This window comes from Pelodiscus sinensis, chromosome 16, assembly GCF_049634645.1.
Source record: "Pelodiscus sinensis isolate JC-2024 chromosome 16, ASM4963464v1, whole genome shotgun sequence".
Classification (NCBI taxonomy): domain Eukaryota; kingdom Metazoa; phylum Chordata; order Testudines; family Trionychidae; genus Pelodiscus; species Pelodiscus sinensis.
Genome location: NC_134726.1, coordinates 35,717,050 through 35,742,064, shown reverse-complemented (window position 1 = coordinate 35,742,064; position 25,015 = coordinate 35,717,050). Strand labels below are relative to the sequence as shown.

The 25,015-nt window shown below is 45.1% G+C and overlaps 1 long non-coding RNA gene across 2 annotated transcripts in view; it reads left to right on the top strand.

Moving 5' to 3' along the window:
* Positions 1-5,928: 5,928 nt before the first annotated feature.
* LOC142818637 (uncharacterized) overlaps positions 5,929-25,015 on the top strand; it is a 30,318-nt gene continuing 11,231 nt past the window's right edge. For both annotated transcript variants that reach the window (XR_012896204.1, XR_012896203.1), the window contains exon 1: positions 5,929-6,027. This is a non-coding gene — a long non-coding RNA (uncharacterized LOC142818637). The remainder of the gene's footprint in view (positions 6,028-25,015) is intronic.

Sequence of the window (25,015 nt, the reverse complement as noted above, 5' to 3'; positions counted from 1 at the left end):
CCTTTCGAGGTCCCTTCCAGTTCTAGTGTCCTAGGATTCTATGATATTTAAGACATCACTAGCTATCTCTAAGCAAGTCCATGCATTCTTAAGGTAGCATTAACGGGAAAACCCACTAAAAACAATAAAAGAACCTCCACATGTGTTAATAAGCTTGCCAGCAATCACCCCAGCCCTAGCTAGGACTCTGGTATGTGTGCAGACCCTGCCAAGAGGTTTTCCAGTGGTTACAGAGTTATTCCTGCCTTCCCTCAGAGTGCGCACTTCTGCAAATCTTGATTCTCTCCTTTATACAACATGGATTTTTGATCCTTAAAGACTGTGAACAGGTAGTCAGGGTATGTCTAGACTACAGGCTTTTGTCAGAGGCTTTGTTGACAGATACTGTTGACAAAGCTTCTGTCGACAAAGAGCTTCTAGACTACAGCCAGTTCTGTCGACAAAGCAAGCCACTTTGTTGATACGACAGTGTAGACGCAAAGGACAGTGTAGATGCAATAATGCTTTCTGTCGACAGAACTCTGTCAACAAAAGGCGTTATTCTTCGCAGAATGAGGTTTACCGCCGTCAACAAAACTGCCAAGTTCTGTCAACGTTATGTCAACAGAACTTGGCGGTAGTGTAGATGCAGGTATAGTTTTGTCAACAAAACCCTGTAGTCTAGACACATCCTCAGGGAACCTGTGGGTTTCCTCTCAAGGCATAGCTGCAAAAGACTGAGTCTGGAGATAAGGAATTTGCCTTCCCTCCCCTCGGTATTTCCTAGGAAACTGAGTTAACAGTTGTTTATCCCAAAAGTTCATCTTTATCTAGCCCGTAGTTTTAAAAGAGCCCTTTGAAGCTCATAACTCTTCCCAAGGTTTTACATTAGTCCTGTCTCCTGCCTAGAGGCACTGCATGCCCAGCTATGATAATATATAAAGATTTGAAATTTTAATACACTGAACTCCTAATATACTTGTGCTTAATTCAATATGGTTTAATTTGATCCAAATTTAATTCAGTAAAGTTTGGCCACGATATTGCAGGAAATTGCTATATCTGTCACATGGCATCCCAGCCCTCCCAGCTGCTAATCAGAGGGAAAAAAGGGACAATATTTCTCCTCCATTACCTGAAAACAACACTGCAGTGTTCAGGGCGGTCAGCAGAATATGACTGATTTTTTTTAAAAAAAGAACTAATGTGAAGTCACTAGAAGATTACAGTTTTCTGACACTCACTTTAATGTCTTGGGTTAAATCCTGCAGGAAGAGCCCTTGTGAACAAGCTAGGAAGGCTATCCATGTAAAGGCGCAAAACAGAGAAAACAGCCACTGTGTTAGACCGCCGCCCTCATCACAGTCAGCCACATCTGATTTGGGACGTGGCCAGGTTTTTCCAGTAAGGAAGTTAGCACACTTGAATGTGAAAAGGCACATGAAGGCCTTTTATGATCTGATTATTGAGCCTTGTATAGAAATTCGTTTCAGGTAGATCAGGAATGGCAAATAAAATCTAAGCTACAAACAAGGAATGCTAACCCCAAAGACTGTTAACGTCACTGGATGTAACTGCTTGCCTTAGACATAATATTCCCCTTTTCGTTAGTGCATGCAATTAGCTCACAGCTTTCTAGCTGTCTTTTTAATCAAGAGGAGGAGTAAAAGGGTGAGGGGAAGATGAAGAGCACAGACAGAGAGATGGTAGGAAAATAACCTTGGACAGTAATTGATTTGAGCTCATCTTTGGTAAGAAACAGAACCATTTGATTAACTGAATAAGCACGGGGGAGTCTTCATTTCATATGTGACACACTGCATTTCCGGATGCATTACTTCCGACTAACAGCCCTGTTGGAAATCCTGAGAATGTGACCAGTTTACTTTGCATGGACAGGCTGCAACTTCTGGCCAGTAGATGTGGCAAAACCTTAAGCAAGACCACTCTACATCTTTGGACCGCTTTATCCATGAAAAGGAAGGGGGAGTTCATTGTCCAGAGTGCTAGCGGGCAATGGGAAAGATCTAGGTTCAAAGCCCTGCTCAACCACAGATTTTATGCGACTTTCAACAAGAAGAATAGATGGCTAGTTTCTCGGCCTGAAGGGGATCCTGGTGAGCATCTAGTATAATACAGGCCATAGACTGGAGAGTCGACAGCTTGCATGGACCCTTGGGCTGGGGGCGGGGCACCAGCTCCGCACTCCCAGAAGGGCTGGGGCCTTAGGCAGAAGAGGCAGGACAGGGGGTAGCCAGCCCTCTGGTGCATCCCCAGCCCTCAGAGCCACATGGTGCTCCGGCGGTGATTTAAAGGGCCCAGGGCAGCCACCACTCTTTGAACCACCACCCCCTTTACCTCCCTCCTATTGGCAGGCCTAGCCACAAAACTTCCCTGGAATCATTCCTTTCTGAGCCAAAGATCTTCCGTATCTCCTTCCACTGAGGCCCCGTCTGTAAAATGGAGATAAGCAGCACCCCCTAACATTCCTGGAGTGGCATGAGGAGGAATGCGCTAAAGACTGCCGTAGAGAGAGGCGACCGAAGAGTGGCCTTCTACATGCCACCCATTGCAAACACCTGCTCTGGCACACCCCGTTCTGCAGCTCGAACTTCAACGAAGGGGTAACCAGCGAATGTTTCTCTCAACGTCGGCAGCTGCACCCTCAAAACCCAGCAGCGGGACAGCAGGCCCCATCGTGCCTGCTTCTTTCGGGCGTCCATCATTTTTGGCGCGTAATTAGGCTTTTATCCACTGGCGCTGGCCAGGAGCAAAAAATGATTTCCCAGGGGGAGGGTGTGAAATATTAAATTCAGACGTGTTGTACGGGAAGGCTCTATTATGCTCTGACGGCACAGGGCCAAGGTGCCTGGACACATCACTTGGGTAGGAGGAATCATAAAGCCTGTCATGGCTAGGGAAAGCATAGCTGCTGTGCCATTCATTCAGAGACGGCCGGTGGGGAGGAGAGGTGAAGCCATCAACCCTTCCCCACCTGTTCCTGCCTCTCTAACAGCCTAATGTTGGCAGCATTTCTATCCTCATGCAGGTCTTGCATTACTTGGCCATAAGGTTGTGCTTAGAGAAGGCTTTGGATTTTGGGGGTTGATTAATTTCATTTTGGGGGAGCTATTTGTAGCAATCTTTGAGGTTTGGCTAGACATCCAATTATCTGGCATTTGGGGAGGGAGGGGTCTCTTTCTTCATACTGTAATAAGCAAACCGTGTTGTATATGTTATAGCAGTGTTTCGCAACCTTTTTTTAAATAAAGTACCCTCTTTAAAAAAAAAAAAGATTATAAATACCCCCCAGTACCTACAGTTTTCAAACAGAACATTTTTTCAACCATTGCAACACATTTGTTTAAACAACTTAATCGTAGCCAGGCAGGCAATACAATTTTTGAGTGTAAAAAGTACAAAAATAATAAAGCGCTGTAAAACATCACACAAAAATTCAGTTCTCCAGATTTCAGTTGTGTTGACGAACCCCCCAGACTTCTCAAGTACCCCTAAGGGTATTTGTACCACTGGTTGAGAAACACTGCGTTATACTACATATCACTGTAACTGGCAGTCGCTTTGTAATGTTCCCTGGTGCGTGTTAATGTAATACACTTTCAAACAACACTGTGTTAAATTGAATTAGGAACCCTGTAGGCACTCTGACCTGTAGATGGGGGGGCCGGGAAGAGGGAAAGGGGGTAATTGCCCCGGGGCCCGGAGCCCACGGCTGTCACTGCCACAATTGCCACAGCTAGGTGCTGCTCTGTGTGACTCTGAGGGGTAGGAGTGGGGGTGTGCCAAGGTCTGGGTGGTTCTAAGGACTGACTGCCCTTGGCCCCACTCCTTTCAGGGATGAGGAGCCGGGCCCCACACACACCTTGCCCCGGGTCCCCTGTGGGCTGTAGGCTCCACTGAGGGCACTCCAGCATGGACCAATGAATGTGAGGTATGTTAATATACATAAGCAAGCACACCTCCATATGTCACGTGACTGTTTTTTTGTGGACAAGCCCTGAGGTATAAGAAACTGTTTCCTGTGTTTTCCAGGTGCTTATTGGATAAACACCAATTCCATTTTTTCCCTGGGGGTGGTTTATCAGTGTTTGTCAGGCCAGACCTAAAATCAGAAGCCATATGCCCAAGCCAACCGAAAGTGTGCAAGAGAGAAGGCTAGAATCATATACTAGAACTGGAAGGGACCTTGCGAGGTCATCAGGTCCCATCTCCTGCCCTTGTGGCAGGACCAAGCACTGTCTAGATCAGGCGTGGATGAGAGTGCCACGGGGCCCCGGGCAGCAAAATTTCGCGGGGCCCCCCCTTTGACACAGCACATGCGCCGTGGTGCCAAGGCGCATGCGTGGGGCCTCGGGAAGCGCGGGGCCTGGGGCAGCTGCCCCGCTCACACTGCCCTAAATCCGCCGCTGGTCTAGATCATCCCTGACAGGTGTCCATCTAACCTGCTCTTAAATATCTCCAGTGATGGAGATTCCACAGCCTCCCTAGGCAATTTATTCCAGTGTTTCACCACCCTGACAACTAGGAAGTTTTTCCTAATGTCCAACCTAAACCTCCCTTGCTGCAGTTTAAGCCCATTGCTTCTTTCCTATCCTCAGAGGCCAAGGAGAACAACCTTCTCTGTTCCTCCCTGTGGCACCCTTTTAGATACTTGAAAACCACTATCATGTCCCCTCTCAGTCTTCTCCTTTCCAAACTAAACAATCCCAGTGCTTTCAGTCTTCCCTCATGTTCTCTAGATCTTTAATCATTTTTGTTACTCTTGTCTGGACCTTCTCCAATTTCTCCTCATTTTTCTTGAAATGCGGTGCCCAGAACTGGACACAATACTCCAAATGAGGCCTAATCAGTGTAGAATAGAGCAGACGAATGACTTCTCATGTTTTGCTCACGACACTCCTGTTAATGCATCCTAGAATCCTGTTTGCTTGTTTTGCAACAGTGTCACACTACGGACTCATGTTTAACTTGTGGTCCACTCTGATCCCTCAATCCCTTTCTGCCGTACTCCTTCCTAGACAGTCGCTTCCCATTCTGTTTGGCTGTGTCTAGACTGGCAAGCTTGAATTTCCGGAAAAGCACTGACGATCTCCTGTAAAATCATCAGTGCTTTTCCAGAAATACTATGCTGCTCCCATTCGGGCAAAAGGCTTTTTCCGAAAGACTTTTGCGCAAAAGGGCCAGTGTAGACAGCATAATATTGTTTTCCGCAAAAAAGCCCCGATCGCGAAAATGGCGATCGGGGCTTTTTTGCAGAAAACCGCGTCTAGATTGGCCACGGACGCTTTTCCGCAAAAAATGCTTTTGCGGAAAAGCATCCTGCCAATCTAGACATGCTTTTCTGAAAATTCTTTTAATGGAAAACTTTTCCGTTAAAAGCATTTTCGGAAATTCATGCCAGTGTAGCCGTAGCCTTTGTGTAAAACGGATTGTTCCTTCCTAAGTGGAATACTTTGCATTTGCGTTTTTTAAACTTCATCCTGTTTACCTCAGACTATTTCTCCAGTTTGTCCAGATCGTTTTGAATAAAAAAAGAGTTTGAATAGAAGAGTTTAAATCAAGGAGTTTAACCCCAAGAAGGTGTTCAGCTACTTGGCTTGAGGCCCTTTCTTTGGTAACAGAAAATAATTGTGGCAATCAGTTAATTATGTTTTCTCTTTTAGAAGCTCTTAAAATGCCACTCGAGCCAAAGGGAGATTTGCCTTTGCTGAGTAATAGTAGCATCTCTAACCTAGTGCAGGTGCCCTGTCCATCTGTGCCCCACAGAGGAAGCAAATCTTTGTACAGTAGCCTAATGCAATTTCTTCTGGAACAAAGCAATTGCAAACACCATTATGTCCCTGTGCCCAGGGCATGACAGCCATCCTCGCGGCGCCCGGATTGTCTGCCAGCTTGCTGGCTTTGTCTGCGACTTCTTTGGAACAGTGCTCACACAGCAGCTGGCGTCTATAAAACCTGCACGGATTTTTTGAAGAAGGGGGAGAAAAGAAACCGAGAGCATTGGCTCGTCAGGTAACCTGGGGAGAGGTGAGTGAAATCGCTGTGGGGCAAAACAAACCCAGGAGGGTATTTCCCTCTCCCTGCAGCCCGGCATGCCCTTTCTGAGATGCCAGGGCAAACAGATGGGACCTTGGATCTGCCATGGAAGCAAGGTGCAAAAGACACTCAGAACAGCAGGGTCTGCCAACGTGGCCCTTTGTTTCCTTGTGAGGGTATAAAGCCACCTGACTGCGTGGTTCTTTGCTCCATGGCAAAGGAACCGGCCCTCTTGTCGGAGCGGTGGGAGGAGACGCCGATGAACTGTGGTGTCCATCCGCACAACATTCCTGCCTTTTTTGATCTGGGGGAACGGGGGAGATGGGAGGAGGGGCATGATCCTGTCAGGCACGTGCTGCCTGGCTGGAAGTGTTCAGAGCCTCGCAGAATCAGGCCCTAGACAAAGATTGAGGACGCCAGTGATAGGCATTTGAGGAGATTTAATGGGGACCCAATCAGGTCGCTTGGCAGCAGCGGGGTCATATTTTTTTAAGCCTTTCCCTGAATCTTAGCATCGAGAGCCAAGGCGACCATGGAAAAGCAAGAGGGGGTGGGCACAGAGAGGGACGAAGCAAGGAGCCAGCCACCCTAGAGGGGCCCACTTCTCCTGTCCAGCTCACTCCAGCCTACCCCTGGGAGAAGGCAATACAGTTTGATCAGGGGGAAGCCCCCCAATCTGAAGCAAATACTCACCAGCAGCCACACACCACACCACAGACACACTAACCCAGGAACCTACCCCTGCCCCACACCCCATTGCCAACTCTGTCCACACATTTACACAAGCAACACCAGCACAGGACCCAACCACATCGGCCACACCCTCAGCGGCTCATCCACCGGCACATCTAGCATGCTCTATGCCATCAAGTCCCAACAATGGCCCTCTGCCACGGATATTGGCCGAACTGGAGAGTCTCTGCACCAAAAGGATAAATGGACACAAATCAGGCATGAAGAAAGGTAACAAAACCCAGCAGAACACTTCTACCTCCCCAGAGACTCAGGAATGGAGGTAAAAGTAGCCATCCTTCTACCAAAAACCCAACCCTCCAAACCAGACTACAAAGAGACACAGCAGAGCTGTGATTCATTTACAAATTTAACACAATCAAATTCGTTTCAGAGGGGTTGCCATGTTAGTGTGTAACTGGAAAAACTTTAAAAACAACAAACAGTCTTGCAGCACTTTAGAGACTAACAAAAAATGGTATCATGAGTTTTTGTGGGCATGAAGTGGGTGGTGCCCATGAAAGCTCATGATACAATCTCCATTTTGTGTTAGTCTCTAAGGCTGTGTCCAGACTCAGGGGTTTTTTCGAAAAAAGTAGCCTTTTTCGAAAAAACTTCACCTGCGTCTAGACTACAGCTGCGTTCTTTCGAAATTAAATCAAAAGAACGCGGCTTTTCTTTCGACGGCGGTAAACCTAATTCCACGAGGAAGAACGCCTTTTTTCGAAAGTGCTCTTTCGAAAAAAGGCGTTCTTGAAAGCAAACAGGGCTTTTTAGAAAGAAAGCACCCAGACTCACTTGCTGCTTTCTTTCGAAAAAGCGGCTTGCTTTTTCGAAAGTTCCGCGTGCTGTCTAGATGCTCTCTTTCGAAAGAGGCTTGCAGTCTAGACATAGCCTAAGGCTGTGTCTAGACTACATGGCTCCATCGATGGACCCATGTAGATTAGGATGTAGGCAAAGGGAAATGAAGTGGCGATTTAAATAATCGCCGCTTCATTCAAATGGCTGCTGCGCTGAGCCGACAAACAGCTGATCAGCTGTTTGTCGGCTCAGCGCGCTAGTCTGGACACTCTGCTGTTGACATCAAAGCCCTTTGTCGACCACCCCGTTATTCCTCGTGGGATGAGGTTTACCGGGGCGGTCGACAAAGGGCTTTGATGTCGACCGCGGAGTGTCCAGACTAGCGCGCTGAGCCGATAAACAGCTGATCAACTATGAAATAATGCTGCTATGTAGATGTACCCTTAGTCTTTAAGGTGCCACAGGACTCCTCGTTGTGCTGAGACTGTCATAGTCACTGCAGATCTAAACAGGTGGGTTTTCTTTCCCCAAATCTCCATGACAAGCCTCTGTGTGCAATGCATCTGCTCTGGGCAAAGGGTCCAGGACTTAGCGCTATGGCTTTTGATGAAGTGCTTTTCAAACTTTCCCTATGCAACCAGGAGAAAGGTCAAGGGAGAGAATGGAGACTAATTTCTATATAGCATGCACAGTCCAAAGTCTGTAATGTACCCTTTTAGCTGGATTTTACCCCCAGATATATAAGTGGTTTCTGTTTGTTTTAACACTTACATATTTTATCTGCTACTTTAAATCCGTGTAAGCAAATAGGTTCATACTACAATCATTAAGCCCTATTCGATGCAGCTAATCACAACCCATTAGCTTTATCCGTTGCCGGGTTTCCTTATCCATATCAGTGGCATCAGGGTGTACCTGTCATAAAGCAGAGTTTCCTTATTGATGCCAAGAAAGTGAAAACAGCACACACGAGAAAAACCTGAATTTTTGTTCCACCAAAAAGTTTTACAGGGGACCAAAAAAAAAAAAAAAAAGCCACAAAATATTGTTTTGGGGTCAAACGAGTTAATGCGAAGAGATTGATGCCAGAAGATAACTAATGACAATGAAGGCAAAGAGAAAGAAAAATAGCATGCTAATAATGCACCTTTGTTAGAATCTCAAATAGTCCATCAAATGGCTGAGGTTTAAGATCTTATCAGAATTACTGAACACCTGAAACTCTCATTGGTTTCAACTTGTTCTCTTTGCATTCAACACCTCACACCGCATCGAATGGCATTTTTAAAAAACTGACCACTTATTTTGAGCCATTTAATTGACAAGACAGTGAAACTGAAGGACAATATATTAGTGGCCATGCTCTGAAAACGCTAGCTGTATATCTTTCAGATAGGCTGTTTAGTGCCAATAAACAGCTAAACAGGCTGTTTAGTGCACAGCTCCCTGTCGGAATGGAAGTTTTATGCCACCGGGATCTGGTAACTAGCAGATCAGAAGCATAATTACACATTGGGTCAACTTCCGTGTTCCGATACGCCCAAACTTTATTCTCAGTGTGCCAAATACCGCTCATTTGCAACCACACTGAAATGGAGTCTCCATAGGGGACGGGGGACAACTGGGAACGTCCCATGAGCATAAATGAGGATTGGATTAGACCATCTGAATTCAGAATAACCCCCTGGCTCCACATGGCCTTTTATGACCGTAACACAAAATGCCTTTGAAACTCTCATTGCAATATTACACCTAGTAAATAAATAATCTTAAACCGCGGCCAACTCTGAAGTGTGCCCTTCCCTTCTTCCCCTTTCTTTCATGCATTAAAAATAACAACTAAACACACAAGAAAACCCCTGAGGATGGATGACTCATAAATGTTTAACAGGTATCGAAACGGCTGACAAATTTTGGCAAACTAACTTTGAAAGGTGGAAGGGCTCATGGTATGTATGTGCTAACATCGATATTTTAGCATTACACTTAGGCAGCTTATTGATTTTTTCCATAGGAAGTTATCTGTAGTCAAGAGGAGCAAATATTTAAGTTCAGAATACACAATGGTGTCATATCACTGTGATACTGATATTGTGTGAGCAAAGTGTCTCTTGTTCTTACACATTATTTTATTTTATTTTTTTGATGCAAGCAGGGAAGGCCCCATGACTTCCCTGACAGGGCCGTCGGGAATTTTCTCACAGAATGAATGGGCCAGAAAATGCAAAATGATGTATCCATAAAGTGGGTTTTGCCCACAAAAGCTCATGCTATACATTTAATTAGTTGCATGGGCTTTCATGGGCAAAACCCACTTTTTCAGATAAGATGATCTTGAGTGGGGGGAAAAAAAGGGGGGACCCAGAGAATAAGAAGGGAAAGAGAGGAAAAAATTACCTGTCAATTGTAGTCCCGGTGCTAATGAGGCTAAGTGAACAGGCTGGAAGCATCCCAGGCTTAGCTTTTGATGTCAATAGGGGGTTGAAAGTAAGGAAAGCTCATGTTATAATAGGATTCTGTGTGTTACCATTCCTAATATCTGTTTTGTGTCCATTAATCCTTTATCATAGAGACTGTCCCGTTTGGCCAATATCCATGGCAGAAGGGCATTGCTGGCACATATCACATTAAAGGAAGACCCAAAATCAGAATATTTCATAAGAGCATAAGAACGGCCATACTGGGTCAGACCAATGGTCCATCTAGCCCAGGATGCTGTCTGCCAACAGTGGCCAATGCCCAGAGGGAGGGAATACAACAGGTAATCATCACGTGATCCCTCTCCTGTCATCCATTTTCAGACAAACAGAGGCTAGGGACACCATTCCTACCCATCCTGGCTAATAGCCATTGATGAACCTAACCTCCATGAATCTAGCTAGCTCTTTTGTGAATCCTGTTAAAGTCCTAGCCTTCACCACATCCTCTGGCAAGGAGTTCCACAAGTTGACTGTGTGTGTTGAGTGAAGAAAAATTTCTTTGCTTGTTTTAAACCTGTTGCCTATTCATTTCATTTGGTGACCCCTAGTTCTTATATTATGGGAATAAGTAAATAACCTTTCCTCATTCACTTTTTCCACATCAGACTTCTATCATATCCCCCCTTACTCTCCTGTTTTCTAAGATGAAAAGTCCAAGTCTTTTTAATCTCTCTTCATATGGGACACGTTCCAAACCCCTCATCAATCTTTGTTGCCCTTTTCTGAACCTGTTCCAATGCTAATGTATCTTTTTTTAGGTGACCACATCTGTACTCAGTATTCAAGATGAGGGTACTATGGTTTTATAGAAAGGCAATAAGATATTCTGTCTTATTCTCTATCCCTTTTTTTAATGCTTCCTAACATTCTGTTTGCTTTTTTGACTGCTACTGCACACTGAGTGGATGTTTTCAGAGAACTATCCACAAAGACTCCCAAGATCTCTCTGAGTAGTTGTAGCCAAATTAGTCCCCATCACATTGTATGCGTAGTTGGGATTTTTTCCCCCCAACGTGCACTACTTTACATTTATCAACATTAAATTTTATTTGCCATTTTGTTGCTTAGTTTGGTGAGATCTTTTTGAAGCTCTTCACAGTCTGCTTTGATCTTAACTATCTTGAGCAGTTTGGTATCATCTGAAAATTTTGCTACCTCACTGTTTACCCCTTTCTCTAGATCATTTATAAATAAGTTGAATAGGATTGGTCCTAGGACTGACCCTTGGGAGACCCCACTAGTTACCTCTCTCTGTTCAGAAAGCATACCATTTATTCCTACTCTTTGTTTCCTGTCTTTTAACCAGTTGTCAATCCATGAAAGGACATTCCCTCTTATCTCATGACAACTTACTTTACTTAAGAGTCTTTGCTGAGGGACCTTTACAAAGGCTTCCTGGAAATCTGAGTAGATTATATCTACTGGATCTCCCTTGTCCACATGTTTGTTGACCCCCTCAAAGAATGCTAGCAGACTAATAAGGCATGATTTCCCTTTACAGAAACCATAATGACTTTCCCCCAACAAATTATGTTCATCTATGTCTAGATTACGCTGAAGTTTTGAAAAAGGATATGCAAATTCCTGTGGAATTTGCATATCATCTTCTGATCTCACTTTCGAAAGCAGAGGTTTGCATGGCTTTTCGAAAAAGCAGGGGGGTTGCCGAAAAAACCATGACCTGACTACTTTCACTTTCGAAAACTCTGCTTTCGATAGTGAGATCGGAAGAAGATATGCAAATTCCTGCAGAATTTGCATGTTTTCTTTTGAAACTTCAGCATAGTCTAGATGAGCCCATAATGTCTGAATTTTATTCTTTACTATAGTTTCAACTAATTTGCCTGGTACTGACATCAGACTTATCAGTTTGTAATTGCCAGGATCACCTCTAGAGCCCTTTTTAAATATTGGTGTCACATTAGCTACCTTCAGTCATTAAGTACGGAATCTGATTTAAAGGATAGATTACAAACCAGTTAGTTCCGTAATTTCACATTTGAGTTTTCAGAACTCTTGGGTGAATGACATCTGGTCCCGGTGACTTGTTACCATTGAATTTTTCAATTTGTTCCAAAACTTCCTCTAATGACACCTCGATCTGGGACAATTCCTCAGATTTGTCACCTAAAAAGAATGGCTCAGGTTTGGGAATCTCCCCAATATTCTCAGCCTTGAAGACTGAAGCAAAGAATTCATTTAGCTTCTCCACAATGACTTTATCATCTTTGAGTGCTCCTTTAGCATCTTGATCATCTAACAGTCTCACTGGTTGTTTAGCCAGCTTCCTGCTTCTGATGTACATAAAAAACATTTTGCTATTACTTTTTGAGTTTTAGCTAGTTGTTCTTCAAACTCCTTTTTGGTTTTTCTTATTATATTTTTACACTTAATTCGACAAAGTTTATGCTCCTTTCTATTTTCCTCAGTAGGATTTGACTTCCACTTTTTAAAAGATGTCTTTTTATCTGTCACTGCTTCTTTTACTGGGTTGTTAAGCCACAGTGGAACATTTTTGGTTCTCTTACTGTGTTTTTTTTTAAATTTGGGGTATACATTTAAGTTGGGACTTTATTATGGTGTCTTTGAAAAGTTTCCATGCAACTTACAGAGATTTTACTTTTATCACTGTTCCTTTTAATTTGTTTAATTAACTTCCTCATTTTTGTGTAGTTTCCCTTTCTGAAATTAAATGCTACGGTGTCAGGCTGCTGAGGTGTTTTTCCCACCACGGGGATGTTACATTTTATTACATTATGGTCACTATTTCCAAGCAGTCCAGTTATATTGACCTCTTGAACCAGATCCTGCGTTCCACTTAGGACTAAATCAAGAATAGCCTTTCCCCTTGTGCATTCCAGAACCAGCTGCTCCAAGAAGCACTCATTTAAAGTATCAAGACATTTTTATCTCTGAATCCTGTTTTCAGGTGACGTGCACCCAGTCAATATGGGGATAGTTGAAATCCCCCACTATTATTGAGTATTTTATTTTGCTAGCTTGTCTAATCTCCCTTTAGTATTTCATAGTCACCATCACTGTCCTGATCAGGTGGTTGATAATATATCCCTACTGCTATATTCTTATTATTGGAGCATGGAGTTACTATCCATAGAGATTCTATGAATCTTTTTGGCTCATTTAAGATTGTTATTTCATTTCAGTTTATTTCAAGATTGTTTGACATTAAACTGCATATGCCTAAAATGCTGGGGGAGGGAGGGGCCCTTGGGAGTTGTCGTTTGGGTGCTTAGTGTACCATTACTCCCTATAGGCCATGTGCCTTGGAAGGACTACCTCTCCAATGATGCATTGTGATGGACTCTTCTCAAAATGTGACACATCACAAAGTCACCTGATTCTGAGTGCCTCCTGGGAGATATTTCCCAGCCTGCTCCATTGGAGAGTCCGTGGAGGGTCAGGAGGAAACCAAGGTGACCTACAAAGAGACTGACCCTGCAAAAGCTGCAACCTCAAAGAGAGACTCCACTGTGAGTCAAAGCTGGTGAATCCAATTCCCAACTGGTGCAGCCCCAGAGAAGGAAGAGTTGCACTCTTGAGCAATCAGCTGCTCCCCTTTGCACAACTGTGCCCCGAGGGGATGACTGGCTCCGCTCAGTTCCCTAGCAGGGCTTGCTTTGTACAGCCGGACCCGAACACTGTCTCAGTATTCCGTACAATTGGCCATTCTGCTGGCAGCCTGCCCTTTTGCAGGAGATTTGAAGCATCCTGGCATCTGCAGGGCAGTCTCGCTGACACGGGAGAGGGCGAGGTGCTACCATTGCCTCCAGCCACTAGAGGGCCGTGCCATGCACCGGGAAGGCTTATGAATAAACCGGTACCTGCAGGATTCTGCTTCTGCTGCATGTGAACTGCCTAAAGTAGCACAGCGTGGCAAGCCTGCCCGGGGAGAGCCACATGCACTGTCAGGTCCTGATCTGGTTCTATAGAGGGGGAATATCAAGAGACAAAGACAAGGTTCAGAGTGGAGCGACCACATAGCAAGTGTGGAAAAATTGGGACCGGGAGTGGGTGGTAGTAGGCACTTGTGTAAGAAAAATCCCTGAAGATCAGGACTATCCCCAAAAAATCAGGACATCTGGTCACCCTGCTTCAGAGGAACATGGTAGAAGGCTGTAGAATAAAGCAGACTATGGATATGGTCTATCAGGGGTGCATACGGCCTGTGCAGGCCCCGAGGAGAGCAGCTCTGTGATTCTGGAGGGGGTGGGACTGGGAGTAGCCAGCCCGTGGTGCTGCTCAGAATGCGGAACATTCCCTCCCCCTTCCCCAGCCCTCAAAGCTGCCCAGAGCACACAGCACGGTGCTCCAGGGGCAATTTAAAGGGCCCGGAGTGGCAGCTGCCACAGTAGCAGTGGGGAGCCCTAGGCCCCTTTGAATCATCGGGCCCGAGGCTGACCCACGACTGACTCACGAGGCTGACCCACATCCATTTCCCATCAGTTGCTAAGCTCAGCACCCCGGCTCCTGGAATCAATACCCAGAATTTCTTACATCTGACGCTCAGTGATGCTTTGTTACCGCAGGCTGAAATAAAGCCGGAAAGCTAAGCAGAGCATGGCCTAGTGGGGAAACTTTTTTGGGTTGGGGGCTGCTGAGCCACAGAGAAATAAGGGCCCCCACACAAACAAAAACAAAACAAAAAAAACCCCCTCACTGATGCAGCCCCCGACTGAGGAAGAAAGACACTCCCCACATTCCCCTCACACACCAGAGCTTAGGCAGTCCCAGGGTGGTAGATTTTGTGTGCTTTAGTCTCAATGGCAGAGGGTAGTGGGGGAACTGGAGCACCAGCGTTGGCTCTCCAATGCTGGGAGGAAGCCCCAAGCCTCAGAGGGCCAGATCCAGGCAAGCCAAGGGCCTCATCTGGCCCCTAGGCCTTAGGTTCCCCACCCCTGGCCTAGTGACTTGATCAAGGGATCGTGAGGGAAGGAGACATGGCTCTGTGAGGGAATCATGTCCAACGGCTTGAGCAAGGGACCGGGAGTCACGACTCTTGCGTCCTATTCCCCGGTGGTTTTGACAATTCCCTCTGGGTAGGTAACCTGGGCGAGTCAATTAACTTCTGTGCCCTGGTTGGTATGAAATCATTTGGAGTGCCAAAGTTTAGAAAGAAATCACAGGAAACAGAGAGCTTTGAGCAGTTGCAAGTGTCCATTTATTCCATAAAAGAACTAACTAGAACCAGCCCATACCAGCTGGGCTGACCCCTAGTGACCTAACTCAGTTACTATAACAGGATCTAGATCTACAACCCCAATACACAACAGTTGGCTCACCTGTTACAAGGGAATCCTACCTGTTGTGTGTCACCAGGCTCTTAACACTTTATATTCATTAACTACTTGGCTTCGCTGGTGAAAGTGGGCCAGTCACCACTGTTAAGCAGATCAGAAAGAGTTACTTTGAAATAGATGGCAGTAATTCAGATTTGGGCAGCACCAATCCTACACCCAACAGGGCCAGCAGAGGCCTTGTCACTGAAAAACCCACAGAGGTGCTAAGGGTGTGGTAGCAGGACAGGAAAAGTGGGGGACAGTGAGAAACAAGAGTGCTCAAAAGACGCCAGACTCCACAGTATTTAGCTTCTGTGCCATTGTTCAAGTTCTGGATCACTACACGGTGGTTTGGCTCACACATGGTTCATCAGACATCACAGGCCTGAGTTACAACAATTCTGTCCCCTCTAGTGCCCATGTTTATTAGAGTTAGAATTACAATTCTTTCGAGTCCCTTCTGTGAGAGTATTTCAAAGTGAGTCATACACTAAACAGGGAAGGATTTAGCACTTTTTTTGCACTGAGGCAGGCAGGAAGTTGAAAACCAGAGCCAGAGAGTTGTGGTGATCAGTACTAGCTCTCCTTGCTGCCATGGTAGGTTATAGAACCCAAACCCATGCCTGGGGAAGATACCCAGCAGCTCATGTGTGAGTTCATGAGGCTGGTGAGCTAAATCTTGAAAGCATCACACAGAAAAAGGCTTGATATTGAATTCTGTTTTAACACACAGGTTGTAAAAAGAACATAAGAACGGTCAGACCAAAGGTCCATCTAGTTCAAGATCCTGCCGTCTAGCAGTGGTTAACACCAGGTGCCCCAGAGATAAAGAACAGAACAGAACAATTAGCAAGTGATCCATCCCCCTTCACCCATTCCCAGCCTCTGACAAATAGAGATAAGGAACACCATTCCTGGCTAATAGCCATTGATGGATCTATCCATGTATTTTTCTAGATCATTTTTTAATCCTTTTAAAGTCTTGGCCTTTACAACATCCTCTGTCAAGGAGTTCCACAGGTTGATTGTGTGCTGCATGAAGCAAAACCTCTTTTTTTGTTTTAAACCTGCTACCTATTATGGGAAGAAAGTAAATAACTTTTCCTTATTCATTTTCCTCACACAAGGCATGATTTTATAGACCTCTATCATATCCCTGCCCCACTTAGTCTCCTCTTTTCTAAGCTGAAAATACCAGTCTTTTTAAGTTCTCTTCATAGGGCAGTTGTTCTAACCCCTTAATCATTTTTGTTCGCTGTGTATAATTTCTCCTCACTTCTTCCCTTCCTATATTACACACCATCCCATTTTGCTGTTGCTACTACCCCCCATTACAACGTATCTATTCTGGGAACCTCACATAAAGAAACCTTTAGAGGTGCCCTTATATATATATATATATATACTCATCACAAAGAAGCCAGCTCAGGTGTGCTCTGGGTGGAGTGCTGCCTTTCTATATAAATTGGGATTCAAGCCTTCTCTACCTACCTTTTAAAAGAAAGGTTCAAAAGGTTAGGGGGAGGGGTAGTGGCTTTCCTCAGATGCAGTGTTTTCCTCCCTGAAGTCCTGTTTAAGTCAGAGGGTTTTCTGTGCTTAAAAGAAGCCAAGATTTCTTTTTCTGTGATTCCTGCTTCATATGCACCTGGTAGAGGGGTAGGCTGTCCCTCCAGCATTCCTCAGCAGGTGGAAGAATGGGGGAAATGGGGAATAGTCATAAGGGTAAATCTCCAGAGTGCTATGGGAACACATAAACCCAATGTAATTCTGCAACTGTGTACAAAGGGGCAATGCCTTGTCAAGTTTGCAAGTCAGAAGGCAGCCTGAGCATGGAATTCACCGGTACAGCTAGGGAGACCTGTTCATTATCAAATTATTTCCACAGGGGGTTCAGTGTCTCAGGGCTGCGCTTGGAGACCACAGCAGGAGTGCAGGGTGACAAAAGGGGGCCTTTATTCTATTTCTGGGTGGGTGGCAATTCACCATAAGGGGCTCCGGCTGTGCTTTTCAGTCTCTCCTCCAAAGAGCAGTTCACAGGCGCAGCAGCTGAAAGGTTTAATGCAATCCCAGGTTTTCTACACAACATGAGGGAAGCCAGTGCAGTGGCGAGTCAGACCTTGACCAGCCTGTGAATGATAGCAAGCTATTAACTCTACCTTGTACCATGAAGTGGGTTTGGGATTTCTGTCTCCAAAGGAGCAGGATGAGGATCCTGATAAAGATAGGAAAGGATGTGACTGCATTGGAGAAAGTCCAGCGGAGAGCAACAAAAATGATGAGGGGGCTGGCACACATGACTTATGAGGAGAGGCTGAGGGATTGGGGCTTATTCAGGCTATAGGAGAGAAGAGTGAGGGGGGATTTGATAGCAGCCTTTAACTCCCTGAAGGGCACTCCTCAACTCTCTTTTGCGGAGAGAGGCTGTTCTCAGTGGTAGCAGATGGCAGAACGAGGAGCAATGGTCTCAAGTTACAGTGGGGGAGGTCTAGGTTGGATATTAGGAAAAACTATTTCCCTAGGATGGTGGAGAAGCGCTGGGATGGGTTCCCTAGGGAGGGGGTGGATCTTCATCCCTAGAGGTTTTTAACTCCCAGCTTGACAAAGCCCTGGCTGGGATAATTGAGTTGGGATTGGTCCTGCTTTGAGCTGGGAGTTAGACTCGAAGACCTGCTGAGGTCTCTTCCCACCGTAGAATTCTGTGATATTTTGGCCCCCCTCTATGATACAGGGTCTTGACCAATACCAACAAGCCTCGGTCTCATCTTTTGTGGCTCCCATGTGCAGTCTGGAGGAGGTGGCACTGCTCCACCAAGGCTACGTCTAGACTGGCATGATTTTCCGCAAATGCTTTTAACGGAAAAGTTTTCCGTTAAAATCATTTTTGGAACAGAGCGTCTAGATTGGCACGGACGCTTTTCCACAAAAGCACTTTTTGCGGAAAAGTGTCCGTGCCAATCTAGACGCGCTTTTCTGCAAAAAAGCCCTAATCGCCACTTTCGCGATTGGGGCTTTTTTGTGGAAAACGTATCTGAGCTGTCTACACTGGCCCTTTTGCACAAAAGCTTTGCGCAAAAGGGACTTTTGCCCGATCGGGAGCAGAATAGTATTTCCGCAAAAAGCACTGATTTCTTACAGTAGGAAGTCAGTGCTTTTGCGGAAATTCCAGCGGCCAGTGTAGACAGCTGGCAAGTTTTTCCGGAAAAGCGGCTGATTTTCCGGAAAAACTGGCCAGTCTAGACACAGCCCAATTGTTTTGCTTCAGCCACCTTATCTTTTGAAGCTCTCTTTTAACTCAGGCTCATGCCCGCGGCTCACACATCACTGCCTTCTCTCTGGCGTTGGCTAAGCCCACAGGGAGCTGACATGTCGGGCGTTAATTTTATTTCAGCGTTACCAACATTGCTGCAGGTGTGTGCATGGGTTAAGAGTTAATAGATACAGTGCCAATCACTAGCACTTCTTCTCCGCATATGTGCAAAGTGCATTCATCACCAAATGAGGTCAGTTGGTTGGATCATTAACTTCCCTGGCCTGGGCCAGGTACTGACAAAAGTGATGTGAATACTGATCTATTCCCCTCCCCATCCCCCGCACCCTCTAGCTAGCATGTGGAAATACGTAGCACAGGTCTCTTGTGCCTTGATCCAATAAAAGTTCTTGTGCTTTGCAATGGCTTTCTCTGTGCAGTGAGCTACATCTAACAATTACCTCACCCTCCCAACCCCATTGCTCTGTCTCTTCCATCTTGTTGTAGCCTTCCTGGCATCTCCATTGTTCCTGCCCCAGGGCATTTACTCTGCTCTTTGCTCTATGTCAACACACTGCCTAGTTCATACTTCAAATCCTCAGCCAAAACTGTAATAGGATAACTCTTATCAATTCAGCAGAGCCAAGTTTTGATAGTGGATTCGGCAGTTGTAGTATTTGTATGCAATAAAATCCCACAAAGATTAGGAAGAACATTCTGGAAACCCCCAGTGAGGCATTTTTGTTTCTTCAGGGGCTGTGATTGTAAGTGGTGGATTGTCTGAGGGCAGTCACGAAATCTACTATGGCTACATCTACACTGGTGCGTTCTCACGCAAAAACTCCTTTTGCGGAAGAGTTCTTCTGCAAAAACTCTTCCAAAAGAGAGCGTCTAAACTGCCATGTGCTTTTGCACAAGAGAGGTGCTTTTGCGCAAGAGCATCCATGCCAGTGTAGATGCCCTCTTGCGCAAGAAAGCTCTGATGGCCATTTTAACCATAGGGCTTTCTTGTGCAAGAAATTCATGTTGCCTGTCTACACTGGCCTCTTCTGGAAGAGCTCTTGCACAAGAGGGCTTCTTCCTGAATGGGAGCATCAAAGTTCTCACGCAAGAAGTCCTGATTTTATACATTAGATTGTCAGTTTACTTGCGCAAGAACACCCGGCCAGTGTAGACAGGCAGCAAGTTTTTGCGCAAGCGTGGCCGCTTTTGCGCGAGATCGCGCCAGTGTAGACACAGCTGTTTGGGAGAGTCTGTCTGTCAGTGTAGCTGTGTGTCTGTCTGTCCAAGAACTTCTCCTAAATGGTAAGAGCAAGGGCCATCACATTTGGCACACAGCTTCCCCTGATCATAATTTTAGAGCAAGGTCAGGGTTTGGTTGGGCCAGGACAGTGGGATGTGCCTGGAATGGGATTGCTTCTCAGAAAACTATATAGAAAAGAGTGGGAATCACCGGGCAGGGTAGGGGCATGGTCTCCCTGTAGCCTGGCCCAGTGCCAAGCCTTTAGGGAGCATGTGTGTGGAGGGGTAAATCTGAACCTCCCTCTCACGACTCGTCTGGGAACACTGCTGGCTGTTCCCCTCCTCAGGGAGCAAGAGGAAAGTGCTCAGTTTTCTCCGTCCCTTCCCTGGGGATGCAGGGAGCAGACAAACCTGGGCCTGCCCCAGCTGGGGGACATGCATCCCACCCCTGGCTGTGCCCACTGGAGGGGAGGGATAGCTCAGTGGTTTTTAGCATTGACTTGCTAAACCCCAGGTTGTGAGTTCAATTCTTTAGGGGGCCATTTAGGGATCTGGGGCAAAAATCTATTCAGGGTGGTACTTAGTCCTGCCATGAGGGCAGGGGACTGGACTCAATGACCTCTGAAGGTCCCTTCCAGCTCTTAGAGAGGACAACTAGATATCTTTCTGGAGATGAGGCAACCACATCTGCATGCAGTATTCAAGATGTGGGCGTACCATGGATTTATACAGAGGCAATAAGATAATCTCTGTCTTATTCTCTACCCTTTTTTTAAATGATTCCTAAATTATAACACATAAAACAGCTTAACACTAGCATAAAGATACAGCACCATCTGTTAGTGGGGGTGCACTCTACACTGAACATTACAGTATTTCTAGATCCTTTCCAGATAAAAGGGCTGCATGCATCAGGAAGCTTTTATCACATCTATAACAAACCAATCAAGTGATAACTGAGCTGTTGTCATGAAGGAAATGTATTTCTGCTCTATGCAAAGTGTATTTGTAGCTTATATACATTCTGTTGGAGGCCTCACATCTTATAGTTTACTTAGGAATCTTTGGTCATTTTAATTTTTAGAACATACACAGATATTCTAGCTTTTCCTGTGGTGTTCAAAGGAGGGGAATATAACCGACAACTGTAAAAAGAATAAGCCAGACATTCTTAACACATAGAAACATAGAGCTGGAAGAGAGCTCAGGAAGTCATCAAGTCCAGCCCCCTGCCCAAGGACCCTGAACTGATCCCTGTGGAGCCCCACTCATTATGCCCTTCCAGCATGATTATGATTGGTTATCCAAACAGCTATGCACCTGCATTATAGTAGCACCATCTAGGTTGCATTTCCCTAATTTATTAACGAGGAGATTATGAGGCGATTATGAGAGACTGTATCAAATACCTCACTAAAGCTTAGGTATACCACAACTACTGCTTCCCCCTTATCCACAACGCTTGCTACCCTGTCAAAGAAAGCTATTGGGTTGGTTTGACAAGATTTGTTCTTGGCAAATCCATGCTCACTGTTGCTTATCACTTCATTATCTTCTAGATGTTTGCAATGGATTCCTTAATGATTTGCTCCATTATCTTTCCTGGTTCAGAAGTTAAGATGTCTGGGTTGTAACTCTCTGGGTTGTCCTTTTTTAGATGGGCACTACATTTGCCTTTTTCTAGTCTTTTGGAATCTTTCCTGTCTTCCATGGCTTTTCAAAGATAAGAGCTAATGGCTCAAATATCTCCTCTGTCAGCTCCTTGAGTATGGTAGGATTCAAGACCCTGGTGACTTGAAGACATCTAAGTAATTTACCTTTTTCCGTCCCTATTGTAGCTTCTGAACCTATCCCATTTTCACTGACATTCACTATGTTAGGTGTCCTAATTGCCATCAAACTTCTTGGTGAAATCCAAAACAAAGACGTCATTAATCAAACATGTAGAACTGCAGGTAACAGTGGATTCTGTGTTTACACCAACCCATGGTTCAAGCTGGCAGTATGGCAGCGCATTACATGGTTTTCCTTTTGTTTAGTGTATGCTGTTTGAAGTGAGCTTTGATTGAAGAAAAGTCGTTTCCAGAGGTCCCTGTGGTATTTGCAAAATGACAGTGCTGACAGTCCTCATCCCAAGGAGAGTAGAGGAATCATCAAGCATCAGAAATACTGGAGCCAAGTCAGCCATATTCCCTCAGCCTTGGGTTTGGGGCTGGACTATGCCAGTCATAAGTCCATCAGACATCTACACTTTTTCAATGTTTAGATCTTTTGATTGAACCCCCCCCCCCCCCCAAAAAAACCCCACCTGTATGTGACATAAAGCTATACGTTATCATCCTGTATCCCATTACAGGCAGGCAGACAATTTCAAGAAGCCTTTCTTATCCCTATTCAATGCAGTGGGTTGTTGACTCTGGTGCCTAATGATGGCATGAAATCATATACATCATGCTTATATCCCCATTTATATCAGAGGAAATATCCAGGTGCTCTGGGGTTGGAGAGGAAGACTGAGAAAACAGGAAAATCTTGGGTATGGCATGGCTGAGGTTTTCCCCTCCATCTTTGTCCTTTGTTCTGACCCGGAAAGTGAGAGAGGATGGAACAGGTGGCTTGAGGAAGTCTTCCTGCAGGCTCAGAGATAAAGCAGCGATGTGCAAATATGTTCTGGACAGCTTGGTGTTGGTGGAATGAAGAGTCAAGACACCATGGATGAGGGCAGTGTGATGAAGACACGGATGTTCATGTGCTGAAACAGACTGGACAAACGAAAGCAGGCCAGATGACATGCTTACATTTCTGGACTGTAGCCAGTCACATTTGCTTCCTTGCCAGACTCCCCTGATTAATGGACTAGCTTTAATTGACCTGTACTTTCCAAAGTCAGACAGTGAGCAGCAGAAGACAGCAGAGACATGCTAGTTCTGGCTATATATTATACCTCGGCACCAGTACACCATACAGGGCTGTGTCTGTATTCAATGTGCACAGTGATCATGAACCTCAGTAGGTGTTCTGGTTCAGACAATAACATAGGACCCTAGGCTTACAAAGGGTGAGTGGAAAGCAAGAAGTATTGACAAGAGATGTTTCAGTGGTCAGTATTCTTGGGATCATATAGCATGGAACGAAAAGATGGTGTTTTGATTCTAGCACTGGGCTGGAACTCAGGAGGTCAGAGTTCAAAAGTACCATTCTCTGCCACAGCCTTCCTGTGTCACCTCAGCCAAGACACTTAAGCTCTCTGTACCTCAGTTCTGTATCTGTAAAATGGAGATACTTTTTCTCCCATCTCTTGTCTATTTTGTCTGCTTATGGTGTGTGTTCCAAAGGACAGGCCTGTGTGACGTTTTTACAGCACCTACCTCAATGGAACCAGATTAATAACTGCAAAATTGGATCTTTTTGCTTTGAAGGGTTATTTTGTCTCTCAAACCAGTGTGGCTTCATTGATGTAGCTAAGGATAGTGTTGGCCCTATCAGTCATTTTGAAATTGCCCTGTCACAGACTGATAATCGGATCCTCTCTTGTAGTGTGCGTAGGTGTTATGGATTTACAAATGTTTCTGTTCATTTCCTGGTAGAAAGCAGCATTTGCGAAAGTCAAGGTGGGTGAACATTAGCAATCTCTGGGCATGTTTTCGCAGTGCTGGATTATATACTGTCAATAACACCAGCTGGGTTATGACATTTGAAAAGACTTCCATTTTTTTTTCTTTTTATGTACGGTAAATGTGTTGAACTATGGGGAGCGAGGAGAGAGCTATCGTGAAATCAACTGAATAAATGAAGCCCGCTATACAGGTGTTATAATTTCAGCTTCACTGTGTAACTGCATGCAGATGTGGTTGCCTCATCTCAAAAAAGGTAATATCTTGACATTGGAAAAAGTTCAGAAAAGACAAGAAAAATTATTAGGAGTTTGGAATGGTTGCCATATGTGGGGAGATTAATAAAACTGGGACTTTTCAGCTTAGAAAAGAGGAGACAAAGGGAGGATATGATTGAGGACTGGGGTGGAGAAAGTAGATACAGAAAAATTATTTACTTGCTCCCATAATGCAAGAACTAGGGGTTATCCAATGGAATTAATAGATAGCATATTTAAAACAAACAAAAGGAAGTACTTCTTCACACAATGCAGAGTCAACCTCTGGAACTCCTTGCCAGAGGATGTTATGAAGACCAGGCCTTAACATGGTTAAAAAAAGAACTAGATAAATTCATGGAGGATAGATCCATCAATGGCTAGTATTAACGAGTATGGGTTGGAATAGCGTGCCTGGCCTCTGTTTGTCAGAGGTTGGGAATGGGCGACAGGAGAGGGATCAGTTGATAGTTACATGGTCTGTTCATTCCCTTTGGGGCACCTGGCTTTGGCCACTGTCGGAGGACAGGATACTGGGCTAGATGGACCTTTGATCTGATGCAGTATGACCGTTCTTATATTCTTATCCATTCTTTTCCATGCTTCTCATATTTTCCTTTTCACGCTGTATATCTGCCCCTTGAATTTTGAAACCATGGCTGTCCGACTGGCAAGCTCCCACTCAACTAGTTCAGTAGAATCTCACCAGCCAGCCAGTCCTGGCTACACAATTTATCCACAAGGGATGTCTTCAATAGTACAACGGAAGAAAAAAAAAAGACGTGCAAAGCTTTAAAATTCTCCCAACCGGGATAAATAGCTGGGAGAACCTGAAAATGCCTTTAGTAAGTTTTATGCACCCGGAGGGGTTTTTTTCTGTGTGCGTTAATACGTTCGAACCAGACTTCTCGGCTAGGGCTTTCAATACTCAATGACGCACTGCAAATAAGCAATGCAGCCATTATAGCTTTTATCACCGTCCTAATGGAAGCTGCTGATTAGAGAAGGCTTTTTAAACTGTGTAACAGCCCAATTTAGGTGACTGGGACTTTTGTTTACTTCCAAGGAGCAATTTATCGGACTCAGGTCAAGAGATAATCTGCACAAATTCCACTCTCTGTCTCGTGGGCTTTTCAAGGCTTACGAGTCTTCCAGTTTTCATTTCCAGCAAAAAGGGACAGGGTCCTTCTAGGGGGCTGGCAATGGGATGCGGCACTTCCTTCCTTACGGTAGAGCTGGTACCCACTGAAGACAGGTAGGAGAAGGCCGTGGCTGATGGTAGGGAGCAATCTGGCAGCCCCCAGCAGCT